Raw genomic sequence first — 17,996 nt, forward strand, 5'->3', positions numbered from 1 at the left:
ACATTATTGTACGAAAATATCAACAAGAGGACAATCAGAAACAGTTTTTACAACTAAAAATCATATTTTAAAATCCTATAAAGCACGGTAGAGTGAACATGTGTAGCCATGAGAAAAATATGAGCAGAGCTCGCTAACAAAAGCCTCTGCACAGACAGCTCAACACACACACACACCTCTAAAGAGAGACAAGTTACCTCTTTTGGAGACGGTTTCCTGACCAGGTGAAATACTGCTTCACTCTCTCTCTCTGTCCTCCTAGCTCTGACTCGTTCCACACACACACACACACACACACACACACACACACACACACACACACACACACACACACACACACACACACAGCTCCTCCATCTGCCACCGCCCCCTTGCCTTCTCCATGCCCACCTCATGAATGATTAATTAGCCCCAGGGAAAACACGCTCCACTGCTTGAACGGACACACACACGCACCCACGGAGGCTCGCTCACAGATAAATACACACCTACAGCTTACACACACACACAAACACACACACACACACACACACACACACACACACACACACACACACACACACAGCCAAACCCAGCCAAAGACACACAAATGCATCTACACACAAGCACGCTCAAGCACACACACATACATACATACATGACCACATAAAAGCCTAAACACACGTCATGGTGAAAACACATGCAGAGCATACTCATACTCCTATATAAAGACACAGACAATCATGCGTGAACACAGACCACGAACAAACACACACATTAACACTTGCCCACACACACACACACACACACACACACACACACACACACACACAGTTCCATCCTCCCAGGCGTAGCTGGAGATGTAGCCCATCGAGGATGAACCTCAGCTGGGAGGGATTACAGCACTGTCATGGCCAACCCTTCCACGACTGGAGGGGTCAGGCAGGCCAGAGAGATCGCGTGGGTGGGTGTATGTTTATCAGACCATGCCTCCATGCTGCTCCTCCCTTCCCATAGGCTGAAACTCAAACGGGAAGTACCCGTGGTAAGGACTGTTAAACGCTGGTCTGACCAATCGGAATCCATGCTTCAATATTGTTTTGATATGTTCCGGGTTGCCTCTGAGAATAACATTAACGTATACACAGACATGGTGACGGAGTTCATCACTGTGACTATTCAAATCTACCCAAACCAAAAACCGTGGCTAGATAGCATCACTTGAGCAAAACTGAAAGTGCAAACCACCGCATTTAACAACAGCAAGGTGGCTGGGAATATGGTTGAGTACAAACAGTCCAGATATGCCCTTCATAAGGCAATCAAAATGTCAGTACAGAGACAAAGTGGAGTCGCAATTCAATGGCTCAGGCACATGACGTATATGGCAGGGACTCCGGACAATCACCAATTATAAAGGGAAAACACAGAAGTCTTGCTCCCGGACAAGCTAAACACCTTCTTTGCCCACTTTGAGCTTTCGTTCCCCTTGGCTGACATGAGTAAGACATTTAAGCGTGTTAACACTCGCAAGGCTGCCGGCCCAGACGGCATCCCTAGCCACGTCCTCAGAGCATGAGCAGACCAGCTGACTGGAGTGTTTACAGACATGTTCAATCTCTCCCTATCCCAGTCTGTTGTCCCCACTTGCTATAATATGTCCACCATTGTTCCTGTACCCAAGAAAGCGAAGATAACTGAACTAAATGACTATCGCCCCGTAGCACTCACTTCTTTTATCATGAAGTGCTTTAAGAGGCTAGTTAAGGCTTATATCACCTCCACTTTATCTGTCACCCTAGACCCACTTCAATTTGCTTACCGCCCCAATAGATACACAGATGACACAATCACCATCGAACTGCACACTGCCCTATCCCATCTGGACAAAATAAATACGTATGTAAGAACGCTGTTCATTGACTACACCTCAGCCTTCAACACCATAGTACCCTCCAAGCTCATCATTAATCTTGGGGCCCTGGGTCTGAACCCCGTCTTGTGCAACTGGGTCCTGGACATCCTGATGGGCCGCCCCCAGGTGGTAAAGGTCGGAAACACCACTTCGCTGATCCTCAACACAGGATCACACACACTCAACACTTCGCTGATGCTCAGCCCCCTCCTGTACTCTCCAACTCAATCATCAAGTTTGCAGATGACACAAACGTGGTAGGCCTGATTACCAACGACGACGAGACAGCCCACAGGGAAGAGGTGAGGGCCCAGGTGGAGTGGTGCCAGGAAAATAACCTATCCCTCAACCTCAACAAAACAATGGAGCTAATCTTAGATTTCAGGAGACAGCAGGAGGGAGCACTTGAAATACTTCAAGTTCCTCGTTGTACACATCACTGACAATCTGAAATGGCCCATCCACACAGACAGTATGGTGAAGAAGGTGCATCAGACCCTCTTCAACCTCAGGCGGCTGAAGAAATTCTGCTTGGCCACTAAGGCCTGACTGGTACGGTAACTACACCATCTGCAACCGCAGGGCTCTACAGAGGGTGGTGTGGTCTGCCCAACGCATCACCGGGGAACATAATGAACATATAATAATGTTTACAAAATACAAGTCGTATAAATACAAGGCCACAAATACGGACCGCAATACAATAAACATTTACTCACAAACAAACATGGGGGAACAGAGGGTTCAATAATGAACAAGTAATTGGGGGATTGAAACCAGGTATGAAAGACAAAGACAAAACAAATGGATAATGAAAAGTGGATCGGCGATGGCTAGAAGGCCGGTGACGTCGACCGCCGAACGCCGCCCGAACTGAGAGGGACCGGAGAGGGACCGACGTCAGCGGAAGTCGTGACAGATCTGTACTTCTCCCCAACTTTGTCCCTGACCTGTTTAGAGAGCTCCTTGGTCTTCATGGTGCTGCTTGCTTGGTGGTGCCCCTTGCTTAGTGGTGTTGCAGAGATTATGTGACAGATCATGTGACACTTAGATTGCACACAGGTGGACTTTATTGAACTAATTATGTGACTTCTGAAGGTAATTGGTTGCACCAGAGCTTATTTAGGGGCTTCATAGCAAAGGGGGTGAATACATATGAGTTAGGGGCAGTTAGGGTGGATGTGTGTGTTCGTAGAGGGAGCGAGGGTGTGTGTGCGAGGTGTATCTAAGAGAGCATAGAGAGGCCTCCGGGGCATGTTAAATATCCCCAACAGCGTCTTGAGTAGGCTGGAGGTCACAGAGAGCAGCAAGAGGAGAGGGGGACAGGAAGCGGGACAGGGGTGGGGGGTAGAGAAAGCAGTACTTTCTTGTTAAAGGAGATTGGAGGGTGAATGAGATGGGCGGTGATGGGGGTGGGTAGATATCCCCCCGTAGCGTCATGGATTATTGACCTCCTCACCTCGTCCGGCATTTCACCTCCCGTCTGTCTACTCCCGCTCTCATCTCCACTTATCCTTATGCAATCACCCTTACCCAACCAATCAATAACCCCTTCCCACCAGTAACATGCTAATGACCCTCCTCACATATGATTAAACCGTATGCTAACCTAACAACAGCCTACCCCAACCCCCTCACACACACTAAGAAAAATACCGAACAGAAAAACAATGTTTTGTTTTCCCCCCCCACAAAATTCAAATCACAGTGCGGCTGGCTCGCCTGCTCTTCTCTAATGATGCGACTGCGTGTTCAGTCATCGGCCTGTTGCTTGTAGAATATCCTAGCCTATTCATTGATGACAGGCCATGATTTACTAGAAGACATTGCAAGACAAGAAATTGTGAAATACAGCTTTCTATAGCGAGATAGAGATTTTGATTGCCGATAGATAGTCCTAGTGCAAGGTTCTGACTCCGTTTGCGTGGTGGCCGACCTGCCTATACTGTGACCCTCCCCTCTCTCTCCGTCCCTCACTAACCCGCTATGAAAGATGCAAGTGTTTGTGATCTCGGAAGTACGGCAACTAATCAGTCTCCTCTGTTCCAAAAATCCTAGCGGAAAATGTAATGGTAAGTCACAGTATTTAACTAACTTTAAAGTACCTTTTTAAGAGAGAATGGTTGATTGACGGTTCTGGTCACCTAGTGATGGAAGTTAGTCCCGCATTCCTTGCAGACAAGTAAAATGCCTGTTCAGTGGCCCTTCGAAACTACAGTATCTCCAGAGAAGGTTTTGTGTTGGCATTTAAAAATCTGTAGTGTACACTTTCAGACAAACAAACACATCCCAGAGCTATGGGAGACTGCTGAAAGAGAGAGAGAGAGAGAGAGAGAGAGAGAGAGAGAGAGAGATAGTGAAATAGTGAAAGTACAAAAGGGAAAATAAATAAGCATAAATATGGGTTGTATTTACAATGGTGTTTGTTCTTCACTGGTTGCCCTTTTCTTGTGGCAACAGGTCACAAATCTTGCTGCTGTGATGGCACACTGGTATTTCACCCAGAAGATATGGGAGTTTAGCTAAATTGGGTTTCGTTAAAAATTCTTTGTGGATCTGTGTAATCTGAGGGAAATATGTGTCTCTAATATGTCTCACTCTCTCTCTACGTCAACAACAGTGGGTCTATCTAAAGGCCACAAGGATGGAGGGAGAATGCCTCACATTTCTTCCTCTGCTGACATCTGTAGTGTGGGCTCCTATGTTAACCAGTCCAGAGGTTATTGGGGTGGTCAATGGAGGATCTATGTTTACCAGTTCAGAGGTTATTGGGGTGGTCAATGGAGGATCTATGTTTACCAGTCCAGAGGTTATTGGGGTGGTCAATGGAGGATCTATGTTAACCAGTCCAGAGGATATTGGGGTGGTCAATGGAGGATCTATGTTAACCAGTCCAGAGGTTATTGGGGTGGTCAATGGAGGATCTATGTTAACCAGTCCAGAGGTTATTGGGGTGGTCAATGGAGGATCTATGTTTACCAGTTCAGAGGTTATTGGGGTGGTCAATGGAGGATCTATGTTTACCAGTCCAGAGGTTATTGGGGTGGTCAATGGAGGATCTATGTTAACCAGTCCAGAGGATATTGGGGTGGTCAATGGAGGATCTATGTTAACCAGTCCAGAGGATATTGGGGTGGTCAATGGAGGATCTATGTTAACCAGTCCAGAGGATATTGGGGTGGTCAATGGAAGATCTATGTTAACCAGTCCAGAGGTTATTGGGGTGGTCAATGGAGGATCTATGTCAACCAGTCCAGAGGTTATTGGGGTGGTCAATGGAGGATCTATGTTAACCAGTCCAGAGGTTATTGGGGTGGTCAATGGAGGATCTATGTTAACCAGTCCAGAGGATATTGGGGTGGTCAATGGAGGATCTATGTTAACCAGTCCAGAGGTTATTGGGGTGGTCAATGGAGGATCTATGTTAACCAGTCCAGAGGTTATTGGGGTGGTCAATGGAGGATCTATGTTAACCAGTCCAGAAGTTATTGGGGTGGTCAATGGAGGATCTGTGTGAAGGTTTGCATATAGAGAATAGAAAAGAAAAAACTTGAGCGGAAAAGAGACTGACCAATAGATTGTCCAAGCTTATTATGTATTAGAGGTCGACCGATTAATCGGAATGGCAGATTAATTAGGGCCCTTTTCAAGTTTTCATAACAATCGGAAATCTGTATTTTTGGACACCGATTTTGTATTTTTTTTACACCTTTATTTAATCTTTATTTAACGAGGCAAGTCAGTTAAGAACACATTCTCATTTTCAATGATGGCCTAGGAACGGTGGGTTAACTGCCTTGTTCAGGGGCAGAACGACAGATTTTTACCTTATCAGTTCGGGGATTCAATCTTGCAACCTTACAGTTAACTAGTCCAACGCTCTAACCACCTGATTACATTGCACTCCACGAGGAGCCTGCCTGTTACGCAAATGCAGTAAGCCAAGGTAAGTTGCTAGCTAGCATTAAACTTATCTTGTAAAAAACAATCAATCAATCATAATCACTAGTTAACTACAGATGGTTGATGATAATACTAGTTTATCTAGCGTGTCCTGTGTTGCATATAATCGATGCGGTGCGTATCGTTGCTCCAATGTGTACCTAACCATAAACATCAATGCCTTTCTTAAAATCAATACACAGAAATATATATTTTTAAAACTGCATATTTAGCTAAAAGAAATCCAGGTCAGCAGGCAATATTAACCAGGTTAAATTGTGTCACTTCTCTTGCGTTCCTTGCACGCAGAGTCAGGGTATATGCAACAGTTTGGGCCGCCTAATTTGCCAGAATTTTACGTAATTATGAGATAACATTGAAGGTTGTGCAATGTAACAGGAATATTTAGACACCCGTTAGATAAAATACGTAACGGTTCCGTATTTCACTGAAAGAATAAACGTCTTGTTTTCGAGATGATAGTTTCCGGATTCGACCATATTAATGACCTAGGGCTCGTATTTCTGTGTGTTATATTATAATTAAGTCTATGATTTGATATTTGATAGAGCAGTCTGACTGAGCGGTGGTAGGCACCAGCAGGCTCGTAAGGATTCATTCAAACAGCACTTTCGTGCGTTTTTCCAGCAGCTCGTCGCTGTGCTTCAAGCATTGAGCTGTTTATGACTTCAAGCCTATCAACTCCTGAGATTAGGCTGGTGTAACCGAGGTGAAATGGCTAGCTAGTTAGCGGGGTGCGCGCTAATAGCGTTTCAAACGTCACTCGCTCTGAGACTTGGAGTAGTTATTCCCCTTGCTCTGCATGGGTAACGCTGCTTCGAGGGTGGCTGTTGTCGATGTGTTCCTGGTTCGAGCCCAGGTAGGAACGAGGAGAGGGACGGAAGCTATACTGTTACACTGGCAATACTAAAGTGCCTATAAGAACATCCATTAGTCAAAGGTATATGAAATACAAATGGTATAGAGAGAAATTGTCCTATAATTCCTATAATAACTACAACCTAAAACTTCTTACCTGGGAATATTGAAGACTCATGTTAAAAGGAACCACCAGCTTTCATATGTTCTCATGTTCTGAGCAAGGAACTTAAACGTTAGCTTTCTTACATGGCACATATTGCACTTTTACTTTCTTCTCCAACACTTTGTTTTTGCATTATTTAAACCAAATTGAACATGTTTCATTATTTATTTGAGGCTAAATGGATTTTATTGATGTATTATATTAAGTTAAAATAAGTGTTCATTCAGTATTGTTGTAATACTGTAACCAGCCTGTATCTGGGGAGACCATAATTTGCATCATGCAGTGCGACACATCTCCTTCACATAGAGTTGATCAGGCTGTTGATTGTGGCCTGTGGAATGTTGTCCTACTCATCTTCAATGTCTATGTGAAGTTGCTGGATATTGGTGGGAACTGGAACATGCTGTCGTACACGTCGATCCAGAGCATCCCAAACATGTTCAAATGGGTGACATTTCTGGTGAGTATACAGGTCATGGAAGAACTGGGACATTTTCAGATTCCTGGAATTGTGTACAGATCCTTGTGACATGGGGCCATGCATTACCATGCTGAAACATGAGGTGATGGCGGTGGATGAATTTCACAAAAATGGGCCTCAGGATCTCGTTACAGTATCTCTGTGCATTCAAGTTGACATCGATAAAAAGCAATTGTGTTAATTTATTCCGTAGCTTTTGCCTGCCCATACCATAACCCCACAGTCACCACGGGGCACTCTGTTTACAATGTTGAAATCATCAAAACGCTAGCCCACACGACACTGTCTGCCATCTTCCCGGTACAGTTGAAAACGGATAGCAGACTTCTCCAGCGTGCCAGTGGCCAGCAAAGGTGAGCATTTGCCCACTGAAGTTGGTTACGACGCCCAACTGCAGTCAGGTCAAGTCCCTGGGTAGGACCACGAGCACGCAGATGAGCTTCCCTGAGATGGTTTCTGACAGTTTGTGCAGAAATTCTTTGGTTGTGCAAACCTACAGTTTCACCAGCTGTCTTGGTGGCTGGTCTCAGAAAATCTTGCTGGTGAAGAAGCCAGATGTGGAGGTCCTGGGCTGGTGTGGTTACACGTGGTCTGCGGTTGTGAGGCCAGTTGGACATACTGCCAAACTCTCTAAAACGATGTTGGAAGCGACTTATGGTAGAGAAATTAACATTCAGCTTTCTGGCAACTGCTCTGGTGGACAATCCTGCAGTCCACATGCCAATTCCACGCTCCCTCAAAATTTGAGTAATCTGTGGCATTGTGTTGTAAGACAAAACTGCACACTTCAGAGTGGCCTTTTATTGTCCCCAGCACAAGCCGCACCTGTGTAATGATCATGCTGTTAAATCAGCTTCTTGATATGCCACACTTGTCAGTTGGGTGGATTATCTCTGCAAAGGAGCCATGCTCACTAACAGGGATGTAAACTAATTTGTTCCCAACATTTTTGAGAACATTTCTGGAATCTTTTACTTTAGCTCATGACATGACATCACACTACATGTTGCATGTATAATTTGTTCAGTATAAAATGGCCCTTCTCATCGGAATCAGGTACCACACTAATTGAGCTGTTTAAATATTTAGAGCTACAGAGATAGGGAGGAAATGAAAGAACAGAGGGAGGGAGTAAAAATGAGGGTGAGAGCTGGAGGGAGATAGAGGGACATGGAACACAGAGAGAACTGGAGGGAGATAGAGGGACATGGAACACAGAGAGAGCTGGAGGGGGATAGAGGGACATGGAACACAGAGAGAGCTGGAGGGAGATAGAGGGACATGGAACACAGAGAGAGCTGGAGGGGGATAGAGGGACACAAAACACACAGAGAGCTGGAGGGTTATAGAGGGACATGATACACAGAGAGAGACAGATGAGTCCGACATCAGAATTTTACAGGAAAATAGTGTTGTTGTTTTTTAAAGAGAAAAAAGACATAAAAAAGAGAGTTGTGATCAAGGAAAACAATTGTTAAACAGAGCAGAGAGAGAGAAAGAGAAAAACAAAGACTTAGAGCACTAGTTACCATCATTAACCCGGTGTAGACCCCTGTAGCAGAACACTGAGGACAAACAGGATGGCCCTTTCTTTCAACTGGCCAGAGAGGAGGATGTCTCTCAGAGAGGAGGATGTCTCCCAGAGAGGAGGATGTCTTGTCTCTCAGAGAGGAGGATGTCTCTCAGAGAGGAGGATGTCTCTCAGAGAGGAGGATGTCTCCCAGAGAGGAGGATGTCTCTCAGAGAGGAGGATGTCTCCCAGAGAGGAGGATGTCTCTCAGAGAGGAGGATGTCTCCCAGAGAGGAGGATGTCTCCCAGAAAGGAGGATGTCTCCCAGAGAGGAGGATGTCTCTCAGAGAGGAGGATGTCTCCCAGAGAGGAGGATGTCTCCCAGAGAGGAGGATGTCTCCCAGATGAGGAGGATGTCTCTCAGAGAGGAGGATGTCTCTCAGAGAGGAGGGTGTCTCTCAGTAATCAACTGGCCAGAGGAGCTTAATTAGCAACTAACAACAGGGTTAGGAGATACGCCAAGTGCGTGTGTGTCTGTGTCCGCATGTGTGTGCGCGTGTGTCTGTGTTCGTGATGTGTGTAAACGCAGATTACTAATGATGACGCTTGAAAAGCAGACAAAATGTTCAACCACAACATCACCAAAATCAAAATGATGTTTCTACAGTCAGCATCTGTGTGGCGTATGAAACTGTGACGGACTGTCAAAACATTTACACAACATCAGTGGTTCCAATAAGCATAAACTCAGGCATTTTGCCCAGACTCAGTGAAACACTTAAAGTGTCTGATGGCTTGTCATGTGTCCATCCAGGAAACATGCTACTGTTTAGGTGGCTGTGTGTGTGGTTATATATCATGTTAAATGAATGGTGCTTTCTTCAGTTGTATTATCCTGACATGGCTGTTGCTCCAGTAAGATGAACTTCAGACCTGTACTGCATGTAGGCCAAGCCAAATATCTAGCACAAAGCCAGAGATAAAACAGCATCACTACCTAGCATGCAGCACTATCACTCCAGGACATGACCTCCAGGGCAGCAGGGAACAGGTCAGCAGGCTATAGTATGTCCAAAGTGGACATAGTGGTGTGGCTGCGGGCAGCCGAGCGGAAATGGAGGAAAACTCGCCTCCCTGCGGACCTGACATCCTTTCACTCCCTCCTCTCTACATTTTCCTCTTCTCTCTCTGCTGCTAAAGCCACTTTCTACCACTCTAAATTCCAAGCATCTGCCTCTAACCCTAGGAAGCTCTTTGCAACCTTCTCCTCCCTCCTGAATCCTCCTCCCCCCCCCCCCTCCTCCCTCTCTGCAGATGACTTCGTCAACCATTTTGAAAAGAAGGTCGACGACATCCGATCCTCGTTTGCTAAGTCAAACGACACCGCTGGTTCTGCTCACACTGCCCTACCCTGTGCTCTGACCTCTTTCTCCCTCTCTCTCCAGATGAAATCTCGCGTCTTGTGACGGCCGGCCGCCCAACAACCTGCCCGCTTGACCCTATCCCCTCCTCTCTTCTCCAGACCATTTCCGGAGACCTTCTCCCTTACCCCACCTCGCTCATCAACTCATCCCTGACCGCTGGCTACGTCCCTTCCGTCTTCAAGAGAGCGAGAGTTGCTCCCCTTCTGAAAAAACCTACACTCGATCCCTCCGATGTCAACAACTACAGACCAGTATCCCTTCTTTCTTTTCTCTCCAAAACTCTTGAACGTGCCGTCCTTGGCCAGCTCTCCCGCTATCTCTCTCAGAATGACCTTCTTGATCCAAATCAGTCAGGTTTCAAGACTAGTCATTCAACTGAGACTGCTCTTCTCTGTATCACGGAGGCGCTCCGCACTGCTAAAGCTAACTCTCTCTCCTCTGCTCTCATCCTTCTAGACCTATCGGCTGCCTTCGATACTGTGAACCATCAGATCCTCCTCTCCACCCTCTCCGAGTTGGGCATCTCCGGCGCGCGCGGCCCACGCTTGGATTGCGTCCTACCTGACAGGTCGCTCCTACCAGGTGGCGTGGCGAGAATCTGTCTCCTCACCACGTGCTCTCACCACTGGTGTCCCCCAGGGCTCTGTTCTAGGCCCTCTCCTATTCTCGCTATACACCAAGTCACTTGGCTCTGTCATAACCTCACATGGTCTCTCCTATCATTGCTATGCAGACGACACACAATTAATCTTCTCCTTTCCCCCTTCTGATGACCAGGTGGTGAATCGCATCTCTGCATGTCTGGCAGACATATCAGTGTGGATGACGGATCACCACCTCAAGCTGAACCTCGGCAAGACGGAGCTGCTCTTCCTCCCGGGGAAGGACTGCCCGTTCCATGATCTCGCCATCACGGTTGACAACTCCATTGTGTCCTCCTCCCAGAGCGCTAAGAACCTTGGCGTGATCCTGGACAACACCCTGTCGTTCTCAACTAACATCAAGGTGGTGGCCCGTTCCTGTAGGTTCATGCTCTACAACATCCGCAGAGTACGACCCTGCCTCATACAGGAAGCGGCGCAGGTCCTAATCCAGGCACTTGTCATCTCCCGTCTGGATTACTGCAACTCGCTGTTGGCTGGGCTCCCTGCCTGTGCCATTAAACCCTACAACTCATCCAGAACGCCGCAGCCCGTCTGGTGTTCAACCTTCCCAAGTTCTCTCACGTCACCCCGCTCCTCCGCTCTCTCCACTGGCTTCCAGTTGAAGCTTGCATCCGCTACAAGACCATGGTGCTTGCCTACGGAGCTGTGAGGGGAACGGCACCTCAGTACCTCCAGGCTCTGATCAGGCCCTACACCCAAACAAGGGCACTGCGTTCATCCACCTCTGGCCTCCTCGCCTCCCTACCACTGAGGAAGTACAGTTCCCGCTCAGCCCAGTCAAAACTGTTCGCTGCTCTGGCCCCCCAATGGTGGAACAAACTCCCTCATGACGCCAGGACAGCGGAGTCAATCACCACCTTCCGGAGACACCTGAAACCCCACCTCTTTAAGGAATACCTAGGATAGGATAAAGTAATCCCTCTCACCCCCCTTAAAAGATTTAGATGCACTACTGTTCCACTGGATGTCATAAGGTGAATGCACCAATTTGTAAGTCGCTCTGGATAAGAGCGTCTGCTAAATGACTTAAATGTAAATGTAAATGCTCTGCTGGAGGGCCTGGAGGTCTGCCCTCTCTCCATTAATCTCCAGGGCTTTATATGAAGCACCAAGAGGACAGCCAAGGGACACATGAATCATACACACGCACACACAGACACACACACTCCTCCACATGATGAATGAGGCCATAACACCTGTGGACATGGTGACTGTCCAATAATCCACTATCAGGAGTAAAAACAGGATTTGACTAGAGAAAGAACAGTCGGTCCAGGCTTCTTAGATAAATGATACAGTCACGTCTCTGGGCCACGACCCCTTCAGAACCAGGATGTTCTGATCTGACTGACTGGATTGTCTGACTCTGTTTGTGACCGAGACGTGACCGCTCACTCTGTAAGACCAGGATGCTTGACTCTGTGACTGAGATGTGACCGCTCACTCTGTAAGACCAGGATGCTTGACTCTGTGACCGAGACGTGACCGCTCACTCTGTAAGACCAGGATGCTTGACTCTGTGACTGAGACGTGACCGCTCACTCTGTAAGACCAGGATGCTTGACTCTGTGACTGAGATGTGACCGCTCACTCTGTAAGGCCAGGATACTTGACTCTGTGACTGAGACGTGACCGCTCACTCTGTAAGACCAGGATGCTTGACTCTGTGACTGAGACGTGACCGCTCACATTGTAAGACCAGGATGCTTGACTCTGTGACTGAGATGTGACCGCTCACCAAACGACCTTTGTGCTCAGCTGGTTCTGAGGTGTTATCACACTACACAACAACCCTCCCAACTCCTGTTACGTGAACGTCAGAAAAACAGACGGAGACCAAAAAATTATCTAGTCCAGACAGAGAGAGAGAGAGGAGCAAGCCTAGCCGGTAATTGGGTAAGAGTTGTCATGACTACAGTGATGCGCCACACTCCTATCCACCCCTAGCCTCACAAGCTGCTTGATCTTGCGAGCTTACATGAATGTTCGCTGCAGAAGTAATCAGTAGTCTGGTAATTACAAGGCTACTCCACCCCCCTCTCACAAACAGCTTCCTGTCAATCTGTCAGCAGCATCAGAAGGTCCACACACAGCCCTGACACACACACACACACACACACACACACACACACACACACACAGGCCTGACACAAACACACACACAGGACAGATTCATGGAGGAGATGACCCTCTCTGGACTCTTTGTTGCACCATGAAACAAAGGCTTGTTATTATTTGCTGACTCTCAGGGTTAATGAATGTGCTATATGTCTAAATAATTGTCAACAGCCATTTTAAATGTGATAAATGTTAATAACGTCATTTATAAAAACCACGAAACAATCCCCTTACCCATTACTATCGACTGAAAAACCCACTAAGTGAATTAAGCAGTGAAACACAATAACACTGCTGTAACACAATGAGACCACAATGACCATGACATCATCAGGCAGACTATGAGGAAAGAGAGACTGCAATGAGAAGAGAGATGAAAAAAGGAGAGGGTAGAAGAGAAAGCAAATGAGGTAAAGAATAAATAAAGGTGAAATTTGAAAAAGATGTTAAAAAAGAGTGGATGATAGAGACAGCAGAGAGCGCTCCCTGACGCGTGGCACAGCAGACATGTTGTACACACTCAGTGACAGCAGGCCATATCGTCTGGCGTGTCTGTGGTTGTCTTGAGACTAACAATAGCACTTCCCTGACAAGCCATCCTATTGTCTGACCTTTGGCCCCGATCTTAAGAAGCAGCCCTCACCACATAGGCACACACACACACACACACGCCATGTCTTAAGATGCCCCAGAGCAACAGGAGGTTCTGTCGTTTCGCCATTTAATGAGTGTTGGGGCCAGAAGGCCAGAAGAAGGACAGGGTCAGAACAGAGGGCCAGGACACCTGCCAGAATTGTTAGAACAGCCCCCCTCATGCCTCATCCTTGCCGTCGTCTGACATATGGATCGTACACACTTAGCAAAAAAAAACAGCAGTAACCAAAATACATATAAAGATTCATGAATCCTTCATTTATATGCATATATATCAACACTAATGTCGTATTTCTTGATAAGTTCAGACCCAGTGACTCAGACTTGGGCACAGGGGACTTCGGGCAAGACTCAGACTTGAGGTTTAATGACTTGACTACAACACTGCTTTTCTACACCATTTTTAATAGTGGTTGACATTTTGTGGTCTCCTTTCACCCTATATTGGTATCAGAAGTCTGATGGCACCATGGTGTGATAAGAGTGTCTGCTGAATTTGTATTTATTTATTTTATTTTAACTAGGCAAGTCAGTCAAGAACAATCTTATTTACAATAACGGCCTAGGAACAGTGGGTTAACTGCCTGTTCAGGGGCAGAACGACAGATTTCTACCTTGTCAGCTCGGGGGTTTGAACTTGCAACCTTCCAGTTACTAGTCCAACGCTCTAACCACTAGGCTACCCTGCCGCCCCAATTAACTAAATATAAATGTATATGAAAAAATGAAAAATTGCAAAGCATGCTGAATATTATTCTAATGAGCTCTGCCCCGAAACAAGGCGATTAATAATACCCAGTGTGCTTTGCAGTTCATTTTGGTGTTATTTTCACATATAATACATATACATTTTGGTCATTTAGCAGACATGATCCAGAGTGACTTCCAGTCAGTGCATTCAACTAAAGTAATAAACAACAACATATCACAGTCACAGTTTCTGTAAACACTACTGAGAATGTTGTTGAGGTTCGGGCTGACTGTATTTTAAAATACAAAATACATGTATTTTAATTCAATACATTTCAAAATACAAGTATTTTATAGTTTATTTTGATACATTGATCTTTATGGTATTTTGTAATTGTATTTAGTCATTTTTGCCCATCTCTGAACATAAATTACACATAAGACCCACATTTATTGTAGACTTGACACACTTTCTTCTCTCCCTGTCTTATGCTCATATAAACACTGGCTTAGTTACACAACCACAAAGACTCAAACCTGCTAGACCTTTCTCAAACATACACATTGTGTGCACACACACACACACACACAAGCATGAAGGAACAATGGCAGTAGCAGCTGGAGAGCCTCAAGAAAGGAGAGGAGGACAGAGATGCCTGCATGTCTAATGACCAGCCAGCCAAGACAACACAGGACAGCACAGCACAGGACTGACCATCTGTAGCATTGGCCATCTGCAACATCTGCCCCAATCAATTTCACATTTACACACACACATGGGTGCACACACACCACGCGTGTGCGCACGCAGGGACAGACCCATGCACATTTTGCACACACAAACTAAGTGTGAAGGTTCAGCAGATAAGGGTCATATCTGCACAATATCTGTCCCAAACATGTTCTATTGGAAAGACATGGAGATAACACTAGTCTATGCCTGTGTTTGTGATCATTACTCTAGTTGTGTTAGGCCACATGGGCCCACAGAGAAGTAAAACAGAACACTATAACTGAAGACTGCTATTCCTGGGCTGGAGAATATGGTCTACAAACTATCATATTTAGAATAACAGCTAGATTATTGTAAAATGTATTACATTTTCACATTCATAGTGCAGTGAAAAATATCATATTACAATGTTTTATTGTTATTATTGTGGTTGTTCAAATTATATTTAAGAAATAGGAATTACTACACATCAATTGTCAGTGACAACAGTTTCACAAAAGTGAACAAACAGAGAAAGGTCAGGGATTACAATTGTATGAACCTATGATATAAATCTATGTGATCTGGGAGTTGGGACAGATTTCAAATATTTCGTTTTCGTGTATCTAATATTTACCAGAGAGAATGAAGAAGTTAATAATTGTGTTTTGTCAACTTAAAACAAACACCAGATTCTGGTAATCATATCAGTAATTTAGCAATGTTTAGCTTCATATTTGTTTTGGTTTTCTCGCCAACTTGTCTCTACTCAGCGCTGCTCTGAACTTGCTCCTTCAAGGTTGGTGCGCACAGTTGAATTCATGGATTTAGCCACAGGTTGAGAGCTTCTCTTGCCTGGTATGTCCCGTTTAAGGGGTGTTTATTATCGCTGTTCATTGAAGATGTGCTGTGAATGCTTTATGCCAGGTTAGCCCAGGTCATTTTAGGATGCCCGTTCTCCTCATTCAGGGAGAACTGTTGGTGAGGTAACATGCTGTTACAGAGTCTGCCAGTTATACTGTGAGTTTATGGCGCTTTTGCCTTCAAGACAAAGTAGACGAGAATAGGTTTCCTCACTTGGGGCGGCAGGGTAGCTTAGTGGTTAGAGTGTTGGCCTAGTAACCAGAAGGTTGCAAGTTCAAACCCCTGAGCTGACAATGTACAAATCTGTTGTTCTGCCCCTGAACAGGCAGTTAACCCACTGTTCCTAGGTTCTCATTGAGAATAAGAATTTGTTCTTAACGAACTTGCCTAGTAAAATAAAGGTAAAATAAAAAATTCAAAGAAAACCCTTCTCATTAACCTGTGGTGAGTTATTCACAATTTTCAATGAACAAATAAAGTTTTATATGTAAGAAAAAGATGGCGCCGGAGAAGAAGGCAGACGTTTTACGTGCCCCCAACCAATTGTGTTTTTTTGTTTATTTATTTGCGTTGTTTGTAACTTAAATTTGTACTTATTTTGTACATAATGTTGCTGCTACCGTCTCTTATGGCCAAAAATAACTTCTGGACATCAGGACTGCGATTACTCAACACGGACTGGCAGAATCCTTTTTTTCCTATAGTCTGACGAGGCCGAAGCGAACAATATACTGCTTTCTCGGGAACAGGCCCAGATCCCCGTGATTTGCATGAAGAGGATGCGGAGAAAAAGGGGCCGGAGGGTGGGCTGCCTTCTGAGAATTTGTAGGCGATCGAATAAACCCACACTTCCTTCCATTCTGCTAGCAAACGTGCAATCTTTGGACAATAAAATAGATGACCTATGCGGAAGATTAAACTACCAAGGGGACATTCAAAACTGTAATATCTTATGCTTCAAGGAGACTTTGCTGAATGAGCAGACAAGTGGCGGCGGACTATGTATGTTTGGAAATAACAACTGGTGCAAGATATCTAAGGAAGTCTCGAGCTATTGCTTGCCTGAGGTCGAGTATCTCATGATAAAAAGTAGACCACACTACCTCCTAGAGAGTTTTGACCAAACTGACCATAATTCTATCCTCCTGAATCCTGCTCACAAGCAATAATTAAAGCAGGAACACCAGTGACTAGACCAATAAAAAAGTGGTCAGGTGAAGCAGATGCTAAACTACAGGACTGTTTTGCTAGCACAGACTGGAATATGTTCCGGGATTCCTCCGATGACATTGAGGAGTACACCACATCAGTCATTGGCTTCATCAATAAGTCCAGGCAACATCCGCACTGAGCTGAAGGCTAGAGCTGCTGCTTTCAAGGAGCGGGACTCTAACCCGGAAGCTGATAGGAAATCCCGCTATGCTCCATGACACGAAACATCAAACAGGCAAAGCGTCAATACAGGACTAAGATTGAATCATACTACATACTACGGCTCTGACGCTCGTCGGATGTGGCAGAGCTCGCAAACCATTACAGACAAAGGGAAGCACAGCCGAGAGCTGCCCAGTGACACGAGCCTACCAGACAAGCTAAACTACTTCTATGCTCACTTCAAGGCAAAAAAGACTGAAACACGCATGAGAGCATCAGCTCTTTCGGAAGAGTGTGTGATCACGCTCTCTGCAGCCGATGTAAGTAAAACCTTTAAACAGGTCAACATTCACAAGGCCGCAGGGATTATCTAGGACGTGTACTGCGAGCATGCGCTGAACAACTGGCAAGTGTCTTCACTGACATTTTCAACCTCTCCCTGTCCGAGTCTGTAATACCAACATGTTTTAAGGCCCTGATAGTCGATACACAGGCGCAGGGTTTTGTCCTTCTCCACAAAAAAGATCCCTGCGCCGGAGCAGCCTCTCTCCCGTACGACGGATAATTGAACAACATTCTAAACTCTGTTACAAACTCCTCCAGATTGAGGCAAATGGTGG

The 17,996-nt window shown here is 45.6% G+C and overlaps 1 protein-coding gene across 5 annotated transcripts in view; it reads right to left on the reverse strand.

The window, feature by feature from the left end:
* The window catches only part of LOC115131660 (neurofascin-like), a 173,849-nt gene that overhangs the window by 117,620 nt on the left and 38,233 nt on the right, over window positions 1-17,996 (reverse strand). For 4 of the 5 annotated variants that reach the window (XM_065002695.1, XM_065002701.1, XM_065002707.1 and 1 more), the window contains exon 1: window positions 198-288. The exons of the other annotated variant lie outside the window; for it this stretch is intronic. The gene's annotated coding sequence lies outside the window, so the exon portion shown is untranslated. Of the gene's footprint in view, window positions 1-197; window positions 289-17,996 lie in introns of those variants that run through there. 5 annotated transcript variants of the gene reach the window in all.

Source organism: Oncorhynchus nerka, linkage group LG2 (genome assembly GCF_034236695.1).
Source record: "Oncorhynchus nerka isolate Pitt River linkage group LG2, Oner_Uvic_2.0, whole genome shotgun sequence".
Lineage (NCBI taxonomy): Eukaryota > Metazoa > Chordata > Actinopteri > Salmoniformes > Salmonidae > Oncorhynchus > Oncorhynchus nerka.